The sequence below is a fragment of the Protopterus annectens genome, chromosome 14.part0 (assembly GCF_019279795.1).
Source record: "Protopterus annectens isolate FY-2018-M chromosome 14.part0, PAN1.0, whole genome shotgun sequence".
Lineage (NCBI taxonomy): Eukaryota > Metazoa > Chordata > Ceratodontiformes > Protopteridae > Protopterus > Protopterus annectens.
Window position 1 is genome coordinate 409,219,321 of NC_056748.1, and position 20,975 is coordinate 409,240,295.

Consider the following 20,975-nt stretch of genomic DNA (forward strand, 5'->3'; position numbering starts at 1 on the left):
CTATAGCTAACCATGAAGTGGTAATTAATCTTGTTTATGGTGAATTGAATTCCTAGGAGTGCAAATGTGGTGTCCCAAGGAATTTTTTGTGAGGTAATTATAGTCTTGATAAAATGCCAACACTCTCCCTCAATTGCCAATATATCTGAAAATGTGATAGGTATTATACCCAGAAAGAGAGGGAGGGCTTTCATTCCTTTAAAATCATGTTTCTTTAACAACACAGATATGAATGTGTGCAAGTTTGGGCATTTTTTTGTTAAAACTTTTAGCACTGAGCAGGGCCACATTAATATATTCCAAATTAGAATTTACTATGTTGGAATGACCAACAAATTGACTCTGCCTAAAACAGGCACTATGGGGGTAGCAAAGGCTTTAGCCAGAATGCAAAAGCTTTGATAAGAGAAGTGCTGAACGTTTGTGGCAAAGAAAGAAGACTTTTCAGCCATCTCATTACAATATGACACATTATGGATCCCCCAAGAATGACAGCAACTTCATAGACAATTATTAAAGCCAACTATCTTGTCTTTGAATCTTGGCATCATTCTGGGTGATGACAAAATACCAGTCAAAGCCAGAGTTTTTTCTGCCTGAGACACATGCATATCAAGCTTAATCATATCCTTCTGTATGTCCCTATGGAAAGAGTGTTTAAGGTCATTCACTCCAACCTAAATCACTGTCAGGTCATAATCATATTCGTGAGTTCTGGGAGAAGGTACTTTTTTCAAGAACATATATGTAGTATGTGGTATTTATGATTATAACAAAAGATAAGAGGGGAAATAAGTAGATCATTTATAATCAAGTAACAAGGCCAGACAAGAATAATGGTACATGTGGTGCACAGACGGTGTGTTATCCAGACAAAGGAGTAAGGTAGCAGACCAGCTGACAAAAAAAGTTGTTAATGAGCAGGTAAACTATTCATAGAAAAGCAGTGAAGTGGGATACCAGGGATATGAATGGAAATGTATAGAAGGTACTTGGATGGCATAACTGGATTGCCAGAAATATGACAGTGAATAGATAGTTCAGGCTATTATTTGTAAACATTAAGAAAACAATCCCTTACGGATGCTGTGAGTACATCGGTTATACTCTCTTCTACTGCAATGCATGTTGCAGCCTTTTCATAGGTTCATAGGCAGTTACTAGGCTAGTGGTCCTAAGAGGCCTTTTTAAGCCTAGCCATGTTTTTCTATTTGAAAATGACAGGTAAATTACCCACGGCCATATAGCTTGGTTTAGGTGGCAGAGCACTCATAAGCTGCCTCTGTCCAGTAGTGGCACAGGTGTCAACTCTGTCAAATTTCTGACTCCCCATCTATTGGTACAGGTTACATTTGGGTAGGGTCAGGGATGAACGCTACTGCACATAGATGAAAAGACTGTTTTAGAGTAGACAGAGTCTCTTAGACACAAACCTGTCCCTCCAACAAGTTCTATTTATGCTGCAAATGATGTTTAGGTCTTTCAGTATTTCTAATGCTCTTGGACCTTTGGCTGTGCAGTAAGTCTCTCAGTACTGGATCAGTTGATGGCTTATAAGCCAGGCATAGGTCACCTCTCAGTAGTTTGTAGGAGACTCAGTATAAAGTTAAGGCTTTGAGGCAGTCTGCATGTTCCATTTGGTTTACACCTTGTATTCTTTTTATGAGGAAACTCTGTGGATATTCTGTTTGTTACATATGTCTGGTGGGGTGCATAGGAAAGGAAGAATTGTACTCAATGATTGATCAAATAAGGGTTGAGTACAGTGGGATAATGACATCTTTGAATCTGGATGGCATAGCCTTGCTTGTAAGTTGCACAATATAAAATGATTTCTTCACAGCAGTAGACACATGATGGGCAAAGACCAAGTCACAGTCCACGTATGTTTCCAAGTCCCTAACCACTGGGTCTACTCTTAGAAGTGTATTGTCTATGTGGCAGTTTCCAGGGCTGACCAACCTTACAAAGCATGCTATTATGCATTTTCTGACACTCAGTTTTAGACCATTCCTCCGGAATCAATTATTAGTTTGCAACAATGGCTTTATATGGCTTTCAGATGAATGCTAAGGTATCTTTATTTGGTTTAATATACTCTCCAATTGCATGTCCACAAAAAGTTAACCCTCCCTTACGTTTTGTCCTCTGCAACTAGAACACTGCCTGCTGACTCTAGAACAATAATACCTCATATATTCTCCACCTTCCTGTGAATCAGCACATAAATAGGAAGCCATTCATGTAATGAAAGCGTTCCTGAAAGTGTTAGCATTTCTAAAATATCCTTTCCTTTGTACATTTCTCTGCTGTGGAGGTTTGATGGGAAAAATAAAGGATCACAGGCATATATTCCTCAAAAGAATGCTGACCTAAAAAAAATAAGTGACATTAAGCTTACTGGTATAATTGTGATAGGTGAAATATTACTGTCACATTTACTTTTGCCAATAAGGCACTAAGGCTTCATCATGTAGATTTAGTAATCAAATTACCTAGTTTATTATACAGCAGAGCACCTTCTACTCAGGCAGTATCCCAGTAGTATCCTTAAAGTGCCATATATTTTTCCATATTAATATTTTCCAACTACTAATGATTTTGATAAACCTAGTAAGGTGATACTTACTATTGTATTGAATCAATGCTTTAAAGATTTTTTTTCAGCAGAAAACTACAAATATACAAAATGGGAATTAATTGTTTATGGATAATGAAATTTCATGGCAAATCACAAAAAGGAGACTAATTTTTATTAATTATTAGGAGCAGACCCATATAGCAGAGGACATATTTAGATAGGACTGTGCACTGGAAGGTTTTGCAAACAGACATAGCGTTATCCATTACTTAGAGACCATCAACCCACTCTGCTTATTCATGTAGAGACAGCATTACTGATGCTCTATGGGTCATGATATAGTGCTTTAATGAGATCTAATGACTGAATACGAATGTCAGTTCCTCCTAAAATCCATTATAACTCAAAAAGTGCTCAATATAGAATTATTGATTTAGAGAAACACAGCAGTGTATATTCCCAGAACTGGAACTAAAGATTACCAAATTTACAATTATTGATAGAACTTTTGCTACTGGTACTATTTTATGAAACTACTTTAAAACATGCACGTAGGATGAAAAGAAAGCATTTCACAGGAACATACTATAGAGATTTTATATTAGAAATGCAGTTTAACTGCATTTTAATCAATATCATTATATTATTATACAAAATGCAATGTTATGGAAAGAGATCAAATTAGGCAAGGTGTATTTGACATTAAAAAATTGTTTACCCCATATTACAGAGGTTGTATATTACAACTGCAGTTTGACTGCATTTTAATCAATATCATTACATTATTATACAAAGTGTAATGTTTAGGAAAGAGACCAAATCAGGCAAGGTGCATTTGACATTAAAATGTTTAACCCACAGCTAACTGAAAAATGACACTTTATGAATTAATAGCTTTGAATGCAAGGGAGTTAGAAATGTCTGTTTTTTTGTGTTTGTGATGATGTAAGGTATTGTTATCTATGCCAGAAGAAGTAGGGCATTGTATGTGTAACATATGTCAGCATAGCTAGCTGGAGTTTTGTAAAGAATTATATGCCATTTGTATATCAAACTGATTTGTACATGTCTGTGCTAAAATTGTATTTGTAAAGATGCTTGTGCTAAAATATACCAACAGTGTGTCCTGCTAGACAGAAAAGAAATACACATGTATGTCAGACTGTACTATTAACTGACTAAATGCTTATATTGTAACAGAGAATACTGGAAGAGAAGAGGTTAAGCTCGACCCCAGCTAACCTTTAGTAAAATATTCTGAAATGAAATTACTTAATTTAGGCCTTAAAGATTGTATCTTATAGTTGTGACTGCAGCCAGAGATGAAATGTCTATAAAAATAAGGACTAGGAATCCTTCTGTATTGTCCTTAGCAGTGAACTAATTGCTAGCCTGGAAGGGTGGAAGTGTTGAAATTGCTTTATGGCTTCCAGATGCTATAACACATTTCAGCAAAACTCTGTCTTTGTGCATGGTAACACATATGTGTGAGATTCTGGTTCAGTTTCTAGTATAGGGGGTAGTATGGGAACCAGACAACAGACCGGATGTACATGATATAATTCTCTAATCCAATACTGGAATGATGTTTTAATAGTAGATGAGACAGAAGTCTCAGAGCAGGTTGTTTTTGAAATGTGACATAGAAGGATCACTCACCCACTTCATCTTGCCTTGCTTTAGTAAGTAACCAGGGATTAGTAATTCTTTAGATCAGTCAGCAAACTATAATGATATTAGTTATGTACTGTTTTTCTGTATCTCTGTGAATCTATTCATCTGTGTTATTTTAATACTTCATGTGATTGGAACTCTGGTATTTATTGTAAATAGATATGTAGTATTTTCATGTTATTTGATTATTTATTATTAAATAAATTCAAACTTTCCATTGTGGCTGGTCCTTAGGAGAATGGTTTAACCTTTGAGAATACTTATATTTATATGGTGACACCATAGCCACTCCTGGAAGCCTTACTGTTTGATCAACATTAGCATTTGCATTAATATTAATTTCACTCATTATAATTGAGTACCCTTGTAAGAGTCTTAGAGTAGCTGGCTTTGCAGTGTCCTGTTGGCAGTAACTACCTTATAATCTGAGGCATAGCTAGTAAATCTGTGCCCACCTTTCCCATATGTGTGTGTGTGTGTGAAAATCAAATCTTAAAGAGCATGTGTGTGTCATCTACTTGGAACAGGGACACAGAGCACAGGTTTCACAGAGAGTGGTGGGGGAATTGGCTTGGGACACTCGGCTGAAGACTCAGCTCTATAGCTGTGCCAGTGGGAGTCTTACTGGAGGCCTGGAAAGAGACAGAGAGAGAGAAACTCAGACTGAATGTGTTCCTTGTGTGCTTTTAAGGGAAATTGTGCTTGGTGCAGAGAGCTGCATCTTGAAATACTGTGTGCACCTATCTTTGTTCCGAGTGAATGTCCCTCACCAGTGTCAATGGTGAGGATTCAGGCTCCTTAATTACTGGCCCAGAAAGGGGGGGTGTCACATATTGGTGAGCTGTGGAGTGGAAATTAATTGAACTTCTGTAGCCTGTAGGCAGTTGCAATGAAGGTGTGTGTACTCTCAGGAGCCACAAGGAAACATACAGAATTTCATTTTCACAACAGTTTTATTTATTTTATTAGTTTAGTTTGTCAGGGAAAGTAGGCAAAGATGTCAGCAGAGGATTATGGTAAGCTGACAAAGAACCAGTTCACCAAGGTGTGTGAAGCCAAAGGACTGGTGCAGGCCATCCTGACTAAAGAGGAAATTATTTCAGCCTTAGTCCCAGCTCAGACCAGCAAACAGCAGGATAACCAGTCTGGTGACAGGAACTTGCAGACCTCAGAAACAGGACAGTTCACCTTTTCCTCAGAGGACTTGAACTGGAGGCCAAACATTTGGAATTAGAATCAGCAGAGAGACTGCAGCATTTGGAAGCTAAACAAAATGAGAAGCAGCATCAACATATGAGGGAGATGCTGACTCTTTGGCAGGAACATGGAGGAAATGGGGAAACCCCAGAAGCAATAAAGGTCAGTAAATGTCTTCCATAGTTTACAGAGGGTGATAATTTTGATAGTTTTATTCATATATTTGAAAGAGTATTTAAACAGTATAATGTTGACCAAGGGTTCTTGGTACTGTTCCTCACCTCTTTACTCCATTGTAAAGCTGTAACTACTGTTTCTAAATTGTCTCATACTGAATGTTTAAATTAAGATAAAGTACAACAATATTTATTAGAATGCTTTAAGTTAACACCTGAAGCTTACAGAAAAAAGTTTTGTGAGCATAGATGCAAGTCAGATGAAAGTGTATGGAATTATATTGCTGAGTTAAACACTTATTTTCATAGGTGAGTGAGGGAGTGTCGGGTCACCACTTTTAAAGGACTAGCAGACATTTTGGTGAGGGAACAAACCCTTAGTACTTTGCCTGAGTGCATGAGAATCTGGTTGGCAGACCAGGAGAGTAACTCGGCAGATGAGTTGGGGAGAAAAGGAGATATTTACTTTTAGCAAGCAGCGCATCACTGCACAAGAAGGTGATATGCAGTGCTGCAAATGGATATAAGGGAACCCATTGTGGGCAGCCTAGACCATCCACACAGGGTTCACCAGTAACAGGGGAAGCCACTAGTTCAGGTACATGGCCAGGATCGAGGGTTAGATGTTCTAAATGTAACCAGTGGGGCCATGTATCATATAAATGTCCAAGGAAGCAATGTGGGGAACAAATGGTGCTGGGGGGGGGGGGCTAGCAAGAGAGAATAACAGTATGCCAGTGGTAAGTTGTCTGGAGACAACAGGAGTACCAAATTATCACTGGAGTTAATATCCTATTTTAGTGGCTAGAAAACAGGCCACTGCAAAGAGAGACACAGCCTCTGACATAACCATTGTGAAGCCTCCATTGGTTAAAGCCTGCTGCTTTCCTTGACTTCATCTTTCCTAGTGCTGTTCTTACTTCTTTTAGGGTGGGCTCCTCTTCTTCTGTCATTGTAGGCTGTTTCTGGGGCAGTACAGCTTCTGTGGGGTTTTCTTCATTCAGAAGCTGCTTGAAATACTCCTTCCATCTGCCTTTGAAGTCCCATGGACTGGTGAGCAGGTTGTTGCTGGCATCCCTTATGAAGGGTGTCTGACTATCTTCTTTATCTTTCTGTCTTTGCCTTGCAACTTGACATACTTTCTTTGTGCCCCTTACTGAGTCACTTGCAAGAAGTTGGTAGAGTGCCTCTGATGCCCTACTCTTTGCTATTGCAACTTCTTTCTTAGCTTCTTTGTTAGCCAACCAGTAGTCCTTCCTAGCCTGGTCAGTGTTTTTTATCTTCCATTTCTTCCTGCATTCCTCCTTTCTTTTGATGACTTCCTGGAATTCTGCATTCCACTACCAGCTTTCCTTATGTACCTTATTTTCCATACCTGGCTCAGCCACATATCTTTTCTGTAGTCCTAACACATGCTGTTTTTAGGTGCTGCCACTCTTCTTTAACTCCACCTATTTCCTCCTCTTCTTGGGGAGCTAGTTCCCTGAGTAATTCCTTGAACTGCTGTACTTTCTCTCCAGTCAACTTCCAGGTCTTCAGCCTGGTCTTTGTTGACCTTAGAGCCTTTAGTGACCACTGCTTGCAGCTGATTGTGGCAACTAATGGTTTATGCTGTGGGCCGACTGTTTCACTGGGGATGACTTTGCAATCCTGGATTCTACCCAAGTGCCTTTCCCTTACTAGAAGTAAGTCTACCTGAGTTTCATGTTGGTTACTCTTGTATGTGATCTTGTGACTGTCTCTCTTTCTGAACCATGTGTTGGCTGCTATCAAGCCATTTACCAGACAGAAGTCTAGAATGGCTTTTCCTTCTTTATTCCTGTTGCCCCACCCATGTGGACCCAGGCAGTCCTCATATCCTGTTCTGTCTGTCCTGAAATGTGCATTCAAGTCACCCATTCTCAACACTAATTCATGGTGTCCTGCTTTAGCTAGTAGGTCCTGCAACTACTGTCTGAATGCACTCTTTTCCTCACTATTACATCCCTGCTGTGGGGCACAGGCTGAGATTATGAATACTGCCCTATCATAGGCTGAGATTATGAATACTGCCCTATCATAGGCTGAGATTATGAATACTGCCCTGTCATTACACTGGAGTCTGATTGATATGCAATCATACAAAATTAGACACATATAAAACAATCATGTCCAGGTTGCTGTGTATTTTACACTAGGTCTAGAAATATGACCTGATCATGTAACATAAAAATCAGAATTGGATCTAGGAACGGGGACTGTCTTCAAGGAATGTCCAACTTTGGAGACATCTGGGACATCATCAGGAATGGGAATGGATACTGAGACATATTCTTCAGTATGAACATTGTCAGGGTTGCTCTGAGATCTAGAGTATGTACACAGGTACAATGCTGCAATATTGTTTCAGACACAGGAAAAAGATGCCTGCAGTTTCTCCTGTATTCTATACCCTCAGATTCTGCTAAGTAGAATCTCAGCTCAACACATATGACTCTCACTTGACCTATTCGATCAAAGCCTTTGGCCATTTACATCCCCACTGTCTCTCCTTCTTTTAATGGATGAAGAAATCTGCTCATTTTATCATAGCTGAACTTCTATAAGGACCGCTTCTTAAAGAGTTGGGCTTTGATTGCTCTGTGTTTTTAGCATTAGGCACCAACAAACTAGAACTGGTAGGCAAGTTTGTTCTGGTTTGCCTAGATAGAAGTCTCTGAGCAGGCAAACTGGGTCTATATTATAAGCACGAAAGACCTTTTGAACGAATACGAAAACAGCGACACATATTGCGCAAACAGTGAAAACACTGAATGCCCTAAACTGCGAAATTCAAAATCTCGAATCATCATAGTTGGCCAACCCCACTGCCCGCTACATACTACCTACCCAGAAAAAACAAATAAACCACATACATACACTAAACAAAACCCTACTTCTAACCTTACACTAAATCTTGCATACATTACTATCTATGCACTTACCTTAACCCGCACAATAACCCTAAGGTCCATAACTATCGCACAGTTACCTTAAGGAGCTAAACCACAGAAGGGCCAACTATGATGCTTCGACATTTCAAATTTTGCACTTCAGAACGATCGGTGTCTTTGCGGTTCCCTGAATACATGTCGACGTTTCCATATTTGCATAAGTGGACCTTTGCGGTTCTAATAGGGAACCGGCAAGACTAGTAGGTTGATTAAGCAAATTCAAGAAGATATTGGTATTCTCATGCTTTAACCTCTCTAGTAATTGCTTTGCACACTGTACTTCACGTTCAGCAAGGCGTTTTGACTGTGGGTATTCCGGACCACTAGTAACACGAATAAAGTCCTACTCTTTTGCAGTTTCTAAAACAATTGTCTGGTAAAGTGGGTTTTGTTGTCAGAAATAAATTTATGTCGACTACCATGGGCTGAGAAATGATGTTTCATCTTAGTAATAACAGCACTGGATGTTAGGTTAGGTAGCAAATCGATTTCAAACCAGTTTGAATAAGAGTCTACCACCACTAAGTAATGTTGATTGTTCCACTCAAATATGTCAATGGCTACTGTTGACCAAGGTAGTTCAGGAATCTGGCTTAGCTGAACTGAGTTTTTTGCAAATGTGGTTTAGTACTGTTGCATACTGAACAAGATGAAAGCACTTTTTCAATGTCCTTTGATAGAGAAGGACAAAATATTAGTCCTCTCGCCCTTCTTTTGGTAGCTTCTGAACCTGGGTGGTCATGATGCAAAATCTGAATGTATTCATGCTGTAAGAAAATAGTAACAATAACTTTGTGACCTTTGAAAATGATACTATCTTCCATCAGCATCTTATCTCTGTATGGGAAATAAGGTTGTACTTCTGGTGATACACAAGATTGCTTTGACGGCCAACCAGCATTGATGAAGTCTTTGAGCTTCTGCAAAACTGGATCAGTCTTTGTATGATCTGTTAGGTCATCAAGTCTCGTGGTAGAAAAACTATGCACTTCCATGACATTAGAGTCAAAATTCTCTGCATCAAGCTGTTCTATGGTATTTCTGGGTGATCTGGATAAGGTATCAGCCAGATAAAGAAAGTTGCCTTTTGTGTAGACCATTCTAAAATTATACTTTTGTAATCTGAGCAGCATTCTTTGTAGTCTTGTTGAAGCAGTATGCATAGGCTTCTTTAAGATAGTGACTTGAGATAGATGATCAGTTTCGACTTGGATAGCTCGGCCAGAAATGTAATCATGGAACTTTGAACATGTGGACACAATGGCCAACAGTTCCTTCTCAATTTGAGCATACTGCATCTCAGTTTAGGTAAGAGTTCTAGATGCATAGGCAACAGGTCTGCCCTCTTGAAGAATAACTGCACCAAGACCAAACTTTGAAGCATCACAGGTAAGAACTACTGGTTTAGGGACATCATAGTATCTCAATGGAAGTGGATTGGCAATTTGCTGTTTGAGGTCATCAAATCCTCTCTGTTGTTGTTCTAACCATGACCAGGCAACATGTTTGCATGTCAGCTCTCTTAAAGGCACTGATAACTCAATAAAGTCAGGGATAAATTTGCCCAAAAAGTTAACCATACCAGGAAAATGCTGTAGGGATTGGACATTATCTGGAGATGGAATCTCAAGAATGGCTGCTTGTTTGGAAGGGTCTGGATATAAGCCTATACTGCTAAATAAATGACCTACATAAGTAACTTCTGGTAGTCTGAATTAACATTTCAGAGGATTAGGTTTCAAGTTCACTTCATGCACTCTGTCCAGAACTTTCCTGAGGTGTCTGTCAAGCTCTGCTTTACCATTACCTTCAACCAGTATATCATCAACTATTATAGCACATGGATAGCCCAGAAAAATTTGCTCTATTGTATACTGAAGGACTTCAGTGGCAGGATTTATTCCAAAAGGCATCCTGAGGAATCTGTATCTACCAAATGGTGTGCTGAATGTAGTCAGTAGTGAGGATTTGCCATCAAGCATTACTTGTCAAAATGAACTCTTAGAATCTTAGACAGAAAAACAGTGGCATTTGGCACGAGGGTGGCAACCTGCTCAACTGTATGCATAGGATGATGAGGTCTCTCTAATGCCATGTTCAAGTCTCTTGGGTCAATGCATATCCTGATTTCATCTGAACTTTTCTTATGAGTCGCTACCAAGGAAGACATCCACTCACTTGGTTCTATGACTGGACAAATCACATCTTGCCACACCATTTTATCTAACTGGACCTTTACATTGTCCTGCATAGCTATTGGTCTGACCACTGGACTGACCTCTGGGTCTACTTTCATGGATTACGCAAATGGAAGGTTGCCTAACTTGTCACTGAAAACAGCATACTCTGAGAAAATAGCATCACTGAAGCTAGAACTGGGACGTGCTTACAAGATGGACTTTCTTGGTAAAAGAAAGCAGTTTCATTCTTAAATTGTCTCTGAGACCCAATAATGACTGCACAGGTCTTCTGACTATACAACATTGCAAGCTGTAACTGTTTTCAGCTGAACATCATGAAAGCACTACTGAGCCTTTGGTTTGAATCTCCTCACCTCCACAAGCAACAACATTCACACAATTGACCAAATTAAGTTGCTCACCAGCTCTCACTCTAGCAAATGTTTCTGATGACATCACATTACTTTGAACCAGTGTCTACCCTGAGCTCTGTGTGTTTACCACTTATCCAGGCAGCACAAAACACTTTGTTCTTTGCCAATAAATCTACTGCATTAACATTTTTAACAACTACTGATACTGCATCCACATAGAAAGTAGGGTTACAGCTTTCTACATGATCAACTTGCTTTTTTGAGTGACCTTTCTTAATAATTGAAAGAGGCTTGCTAGATTTACAAAACTTTGAAAGTGGTTCTATTTTCTACACCTGTGGCACTTTTCTATACCTGTGGCACTACTGACCAAATGTCAAGCACTTCTCAACCCTAGACTCATGAGTGGCACCACAATTACAACAGTTAACAATAAGACTTGACTTGGGTTTTACTGACTCACCCTTATACTGCATTATGCATGTCCATTTTGCTGAGCTAGTCTTGAGACTTGCTAGAAAGTTATGGAATCTTCCAGGAGAACATGCAAGGGCTGCAGCTGCCATGTTCTTAAGTCTGCCCTTGCTTGGCATGTACTGCATGCTGTCTACGCTTGCTCTAGAGGCTGCTGAAAATAAAATCTTATCACTTGCAAGAATACTTGTGTGGCTTTTTGCGAGCTTGTGAATTTGACATATCTCTATGGCTTTGCTTAATGTTAAATCACTGTCATGAAGCAAAATCTTTCTCACTGCAGCACTATTAACACCACACACAAGCCTGTCCTTTATTAACTCATCCTTCAAATCAAATCTGCACGTTTTAGCATTATTTCTCAAGTCAGTGATATAAGCTGCAAAAGTTTCACCTGTCTTTTGTTCTCTTATATAAAATAAGTGCCTCTCTAATGTAACATTTGGCTGGGGGTTTCACATTTCTCTAAATTTATGTTTCAAGCACTCAGGGTGCTCTCTTGATTCAGCCAGTACAACAGTATGGCAGTTTCCCCCTTCTCCTGCATATACTGCTGGTGCATACTCAAATGAACACCCTCCCTCAATGACCTCTGACCCATGCTAAGTTAAGCGAAATGAATGCCCTTGTACATGCATCTCTGTTAGCAAAAGCTGGTTGTATGAAAATATCACATTCCTGCTCAAATACTCCCTAATTCTCTGCAGTATTATGATCAAACACAAGTGGACTGGGTCTGTGAAATGCCTCTGCCATATCAACACTCAGTAGTGAAGGTGCTTGGAATCATATACGAATATATATACATAAATATATGCCAGAACTTTATGGCCGAACTTGCAATTATGCCCAATAGCACAACAGACTCTTTGAGATAACTGCACTTTGCCAAATAAGTCTCTGTAGCACAAGAACATTTTAAAATCACTGTGCTTTGTGAAATCACTCCTTACCAGTGTAAGAAATACTTTGAAATGACTGTATTTTGTGAACAAACTGTACACAGCAGAAGAAGCTCAGAGTAACTGTATACAGCATAAGAACCTTTCAAAATGGCTGTACTTTGCAAAATAACTGTACAGTGTAAGAAACACTTTGAAATGGCGGCACTCTGCAAATAAATGTACAAAGCACAAGAAACATTTTTGAAATGGCTGTACTTTGACTGCACATTGCAAAATAACTGTACTTTGCACACAGCAACATCTCTGAAATAACTGCACTATAATAAAGCACACACTCTGCGAACACTTTGCACACACTGAGATACTTCGAACAACTCTGGTTATGCTTTGAATGGCTTCGGTCAATATGAAATAGTAGTTTATGCCAAAACACGATTGTTTACTAAAAAACATGCAGTTACCTTGCTCTTTAAGCTTATTTTGCCCTTTTATTGTACTTGTTATGCCCATTTAATCTCTTATCATGCTCATTATACTTTTCTTGTGCTTATTTTGCTATAAACATGCTCATTATGCAAACAGAGATAATTCTGATCCCATATAAATATTTCTGATAGTTTTATCAACTATCATGGTTTCAAATATGTTAATTAATAATGTGTTTTGTGGCTTTCTTTTTATTAATAATACATTTTGTGACTTTTGAATGCTCCATTTCATTTTCTTTGCAAAATAAATAATTTGTGCAAGTTTTGGCTACCTGAAGTTTGTTTCTGGTCCTTTTTGATCAATTAAGCACTGTATCACCCAACCTGATCAATATACCTTCACCATCAGCTCTGCACATCATGGCTTGAAGAAGTTGCACTCTCAGTCCCACTTCTGATACCATGTCACTTGCCGGTCAGGATAAAACAGACAAACGGTTGTGGGTTTGGTTTAAGCAGCTTTATTACACACAAACACATCAGGAATGAGGCTTAATAACTTAAACTTAAACTTGTAAACAGACTGACTACTACAGTCATACATGTTAATACTCTGGCTGTTCTTTCAAAATGGCACTGCTGCCTGCAAATGCTCACGATTTATATGTATGTGCCTACATCTGGAAATGTTTCTTAAAGTTACACTCAAATGCTGTGTTCTACAATTGCTTTTGCAGGTTATATGGGCATAAAGCATATCAAGAGATGTATTATGCAGAACTTCTATTGGCCTGGAATTGCATGGGATGTAACAGGGTACTGCAGGACCTATGAGCAGTGCCAAAAAGTAGGCAAGGCAGGAGACAAGGTCAAGGCTACTTTGATGCCTTTGCCTGTGATTGAGAAACTGTTTCAGAGGGTAGCTATGGATATTGCAGGGCTTCTGAATACCACAGGTTTCACAGGGAAGAAATATATCCTAGTGGCAGTAGATTATGTTGCTAGATACCCTAAGGTAGCAACTTTGTCCTCCACCAAACAGACAAGGTGGCAAATGTTTTGCTAGAGATTTTCAGCAGGGTAGGTTCCCAAGAGAAATACTAATTGCCAGAGGTGCCAATTTCATGGCAGACCTAATGGTTTGTCTGTGGGAGCACTGTGGAGAGAAGCACCTAAAGGCCAACCCCTACCATCCTCAGACTAAAGGTCTTGCGGAGAGGTTAAACTCTACACTAAAGACTATGCTATGGGAATTTACAGACCAGTTTAAGAGAGATTGGGACAAGTATTTACCCCATCTACTGTTTGTGTACAGAGTGGTATCCCAGGAATCCACTGTTTTTTCTCACTTTGAGTTACTGTATGGGCATATGGTGAGGAGCCCTATAGATTTGATTTGTGATGAGTTGGAGGGTGACTGTGAATCCCACAAGGGGTCTGTTGTGGCATATGTCCTAACCTTCATGACAAGTCTTAGGGAGCCCATGGGCTTGGCCCAGGAGAATCTGACAGGAGCCCAACAGCAAAAAAAGTCTGGCATGACAGGAATTCTTAAGCCCGACAGTATGCCGTGGGATAGCAGGTTATGGTGCTCATTCCTGTCAGACACAATAAGCTACAAACAGCTTAGGAGGGACCCTTCAAAGTGGTAAGGAAGGTCAGTGATCTTAACTACATGGTAAACCTGCTAGGCAGGGGCACAAATTGTACCATGTTAACATGCTGAAGCCTTACCATGCCAGGGAAGCCCTAGTGCTAAGTATTTGCAGTAGGTGGCAGGAGAAGTCTGAGGGGGATCTATGGCTACATCGACCCAACCAGCAAAATGCCAAGTTATTAAGGTGGAGCCTAGGATTGCATGCATATCATATCACAGTGCATCACTGTAATGGGTTAGCGATGCCATTGCAGATGGAGTGTCAAGACAGGATCATTCCTCCCAAGCAAAGTTTTTCCAGGGTCAATTGAGAAACTAGCTTGAGTCCTCAAAAGGGGAGAAATGTGATGATGTGAGGTACTGCCAACTATGCCAGCAAAAGTAGGGCAGTGGATGTGTAAAATATGCCAGCATAGCTAGCTGGAGTTCTGTAAAGAATTATATGTCATTTGTATATCAAAATGATTTGTACAGATGTCTGTGCTGAAAAATTTATTTTTAAAGTTGCTTGTGTTAAAAATGTACCAACCGCATGTCATGCTGGACAGAAAATAAATATACATGTATGTCAGACTGTACGATTGTAACTGATTAAATGTATATATTATAACAGAGAATACTTATAGAGAAGAAGTTCAGCTCAGCCCCAGCTAACTTTTAGAAAAATATCCTGAAATTAAATTAGTTAATTTAGGCCATAAAGATTGTATGTTACAGTTCTGATTGCAGGACGAGACGAAATGTCCATAAAAACAAGGACTAAGAATCCTGCTGTACTGTCCTTAGCAGATAACTAATTCCTACTCAGAAAGGGTGGAAGTGTTGAAATGGTTTTATGGCTTCCAGATGCTATAATACATCTTAGCAAAATTCTATCTGTATATATGGTACCACATATGTGTGAGAATCTGATTCAGTTTCTAGTAAAGGGGGGTAGTATAGGAACGAGAAGTTATATGATGAGATGTATGCAATGTCATTCTGTAATCCAGCACTGAAATTATGTTTTAATAGTAGATGAGACAGAGTTTCTCAGAGCAGTCAGTTTCTGAAACTTGGCATAGAAGGATCACTCACCTACTTCATCTTCCCTTGGTTTAGTAAGTAACCAGGGAATACTAATTCTTTAGATCAGTCAGGAAAATATAGTGAGATTAGTTAAGTACTGTTTATCTGTATCTTTGTGAATATATTCATCTGTGTTATTTTATTATTTCCTGTGGCTGAAACTCTGTTGTTTATTGTAAATAGATATTTTGTATTTTCATGTTCTTTTATTTTTTAGTATTAAATATATTTAAAGTTTTCATGGTGGCTGGTCCTTTAGAGAATGGTTTAACCTTTGAGAATACTTATATGTATTTGGTGACACTGTGGTCACTTCTGTAAGCCTTACTGTTTGATCAACATTACCATTTGTATTGATATTAATTTCACTCACTATAATTGGTTAACTTTGTAAGAGCCCTAGAGTAGCTGGCTTTGGAGTGTCCTGGTGGCAGTAAGTAATATATAATCTGCGTAGAGATACATAGCTAGTAAACGTGTGCCAGCCTTTCCTAGGGGTGTGTGTGTGTGTGTGTGTGTGTGTGTGTGTGTGTGTGTGTGTGTCTGCACGTGTGTGTGTGTCTGCGCGTGCGCACATGTGTGTGTGTGTGTGTGTGTGTGTGTGTGTGTTTGTGTGTGTGTGTGTGTGTGTGTGTGTGTGTGTGTGTGTGTGTGTGTGTATGTGTGTGTGTGTGTGTGTGTGCGTGTGTGCATGTAAATCAAATCTTAAAAAAAGTTTGTGTGTCAGCTACTTGGAGCAGGGGCACAGAGTACTGGTTTCACTGAGATAGTGGTGGGCTACTTGGCTTAGTACACTTGGCTGAGGACTCAACTCTATAGTTGTGCCAGTGCGGACTCATACTGGGGACCTGAAGAGAGATAGGGAAACCCAGACCCCAGACTGTGTTCCCTGTGTTCGCTTAAGGACAACTGTGATTGATGCAGAGAACTGCATCTTAAAATACTGTGTGTACCTATCTTTGTTCCAAGTGAACATCCCTCACCAGTGTCAGTGGTGAGGATTCAGGTTCCTTGATTACTGGCCCAGAGGGGGGCGTCACAGGTTTATACCAGGATTACTTCTAATATTATTTCTGTTTCATTCAAGCTAATCAAAAGAATTTTCATAACTGCTAATATATGAAACTATTATGATAATACTGCAAAGAGTTATAACTGAGAAACAAATCTGCTTTCAGTGCAATATTTTCAGCCTGTTTAAAATGCAAAATGTAAAATGGATGGTCTAGTGACAGAGTGCTTAACGCTGCTGTATCACAGAGTTTGGTTGTCTGGTTCACTTCCTTGCTGGAAACCTTCTATGCAGAATGTACATGTTCTCCATGTGCCTGTATATTTTTTCCCTGTGATTTCCTGCTTCTTACCACATCCAAAAAGCAACATTTAAATTGGACATAGCTGCTGTGTGAGTGTGTACATGTGTGTATGATTGTGTGGGTGTGTGTATGGTTTTTGTCCAGTGATGATATGGCCTGCAGGCCAGAACTAGTTGCTTTGCTTTACAAATATTACTTTTTAGAATAGATACTCACTCCTCCTGTACTGAATAAAGCAGGTGTCAAAGAATGAATTAAACACAAATTGGAGCTGACTAGGATAGTCAACAATCAGGAAAAAAAAGACAATAACAGAAATAATTTGTTTTTGGTAGGGCCACCCCCACTTGTACACTCTATGTCATAAATAGACCCCTTACAAACCTCTGATTATTTATTTATGACTGAGTTTGCACAGCATCAGATGAAAAGATTGCCCCTGGGATTCATTAACAAATGCTTCACTTGAAACCTACATGATTTAAATATGTTAGCTTGATGAGCAGAAACACTCACTGAATAATCATGCTACTCATTGCACTTGCGTGTTTTCAAGCACTTGGTGGCCATGAAACCGTGCGGGAAAGCATGAGCACACAATATAAACAAAACAACTTGCTTGAAAGCAAATCTATTTTGTGAGCACACGTGGACAGCTTATATGAAGTAAAGGCAAGGTGGTTATGAAAATTAAGATGCAGGGGACATTAAATGGGCAGAATGTGCACAGAACAGAATTAACAATGTTAATAGTGCAGACATAAGTATGAGGGGAGGATAAATGGAGAAAATGTACTCAGTTAATGCAGTCAAATGTGATTATGTCACAGTGAAACATTTTACACATATCTTCTTCTTCTTCTCCTTTCGGCCACTTCTGTTATGGCACACCACAGTGGATCAGTGGTCCACAGAACAAGTGGCAGTAGAGTTTTATGGTCGAGTTGCCAGTCCGGCACCCAACCTTTCTCAGAAGGCACACACTCCGACACACCCACACCTAGGGCCAATTTAGAATGTCCAATCTACCTGCAGCATGCCTTGGGAATGTGGGAGGAAACCGGAGCACCTGGGAAAACCCATGTGAACACAGGGAGGACATGGACTCCACACTAAAGGCACCCCAGCCAAGAATCGAATCAGGCAACCTCTTGCTATGAGGTGACAATGCTACCCGCTGCACCACTGTGATGCCCAAAACATTTTAAAAATCTATACTTCCATATTAATGTAATAATGATTAATGTTGTTCACAATTTATGACTCATGCATACAACTAAAAACAGATATGTTGGCAATGGATGTGAGAGGGACACAATCCAGCACTGTAACAAAAGGGAGTAAATGTGACAGTAATGTTTATAACATGCTAGGATGAGATAACAATTAACAAGGACAGTGTATAGATTAGGGGTTATTCACATAGACTCCACTAATACATGTATATACAAGTAATATATGTGTGATAAATGACAGCAATGCTGTATTCTCCATTTCATCATGCATAAACAGGAAGAAATTAGTTCTTTTTCATGTTGCATCATGCACATCAGAAAGGGACATGTTTTACCATTTGTGTTATTTGGCAGCCATAGACAGGGTATATTACTTTGAAACATGTATTAGACAAATGTGTACTTTATATTCATGTACATCCTAAATAGTAATATAATAACACTCAAAATACACAAGTAACAAACTATAATACAGATCTGATGACATTTCAGTAGTTCATGGTCTATGTTTGTAAATGGAAACCATCTACTACATGATTGTACTGAGTATACTCATAAGAAATTACAGCTAACACTGCCATAACAGCATGTAAACAACACAAGCACACAAAGTGTCCTAACATAGGCCCAATCACACTTTTTGATGATCTTGCATCAAGCCATACAGTAAGAAATGTTATGCAAGTCCTCGTGTCCTATAAAGCTGTACAGTGTGAAAAAAACAATTACCATAACACATAAATATTTGGAGGAAGACATGCAATACAGTGCATTGTTATTTGGAAATTAAGTAATGCCTATGAACACTCAGTGGCACACAACATTTTCGGGTTGCCAGAGTGGAACACATGCCAGGCAAGATATCAGAAAGATGTGCATCAAGTTGTGACTCCACAGAAACAGACATACTGTGTGTCATGATGAACACACATTTTAAAGGCGTACAGCACTTACCTGTTATAATGGGTATGGATCCTCTGACTTGGAGGGTGATTCCTCAAAAATTCTGCCTTCTGGCTGTACCATAAACACTTCCTTTGCCTAAGCCACTCTTGTCTGACACAGTTATCATGACAGACAGAGGTTATCGGATTCAAACCCCTGCCTGTCATACTACACCCTCTAAAGAGATGTGTACTGACTGCATCCACCACACAACATAGCACTAGATCTTGTCACAAATAAATTAAATTAATATGTGAAGTAATGAAGGACATTTAAGGAAAATTTGCAAAATATGATTTTGTCAAAATGATGACAAGGAGGTAGCTATGTTAATGTTCACAAAACTATTAGCAGTGCTCAAAATAATTTTTTTTTGATAAGCAAAGCTGTTCTTGTTGTTTTTTACAACATTATTCCAAAACTGAAACACACTCTGTCTTTGTAGATATGCTATACAAGTCATTCGTGAACACGTGCTGTAAGAGCACTAACACCACGGCATTCACAGAACAGCTGTTTCACTGGCAGGAATTTAAAAAATGAGTTTATAATTCTTCCTCCAAAGTAAAAACTGAGAATAATAACTTGATGTAGTATTGTTTGTATAATATCAGTACATTCATATAGTGTTGCCCTTTGCTGGAATCAAACAGCAAGCTATGTAAGTGCACAGAATAACAACACATGTATAAATCACGTGTCACAGTGGAAGTCTTAATGCAGCTGCGGGACTCCACCTATGCAAAGTCATTGCATTATATGATTGTGTTGCAAAGAATTTGTATGTGATAAAAGGGATGAGAGAGGCTACTCCCACTGTAACAGTATACATTGTAACAGTTATAGATGTCATTTATGCATAATAAACAAATTATACAAATCATCCCATGGGCAAACGAACTGCGTTTAGTGCAAAATACAAGTAAAAATAGGTAAACAAACACAACATAATTATTTTAGTACTTGATGGTCTGAGGAAGCCACCACCATGTGGTGAAAGTGCTTACCTTTGTAGAATAAAAGTTTTTGAGTTTATGATAGCCATGCTTCGCACTGTCATGTTTGTTTACCTATTTATGCATAATAGCATAAGGACACATAATGCTTACAGTCACTAATTGTGAGCTTTTATCACCTGACTGTGCAATAACAGAAGCTACATGATATTATGAAGAATGAATATGCCATGGTGCTAGTGTTACTAAATTTGTAAGAAACTTGGGGATTTAAAGCCATGACATCATGTTATTGCTGAAACGGATATGTGTGCCTGTAATTTCTTTACATGGCTGCTGCTATGTATTTATTTCTTATACAAAATTGCCTGCTGCTAGGTATAACCAAACAGAAGTGCTGAGTAATGCAGCCTCACTGTGATGGAAGAATGGCAATCATGCACAATATGTAAATAATCATGGATTTGAACACATGCCTTACTAAGTCAACAATATACAGAACATTGTCTCATTTCCTCATGTCACAGTAAAAGCAATAGTAGTTCCTCTGTGAAAGCCAAATGTTATTCAAGGGCATCATCATTATTCAATAAAGCATTCCTGTGTGAAAAATGAGCAGAAATTCTTGTAACAGGAATCCCCAGCTATACATGTACACAGAAGATAGCTGGGTGACATCATTGTTACCTACCTGCACATTCACAATCATACTGACCAAAGTGCGTCTAATGAGTAATGACTGGATTTGAACAGGCTATCTAAGATCACAAAGGTACAGAACACTGGCTGAATCACACATGCCACATGAGATGTTGGTTTAAAATTGTGACAGTGCAC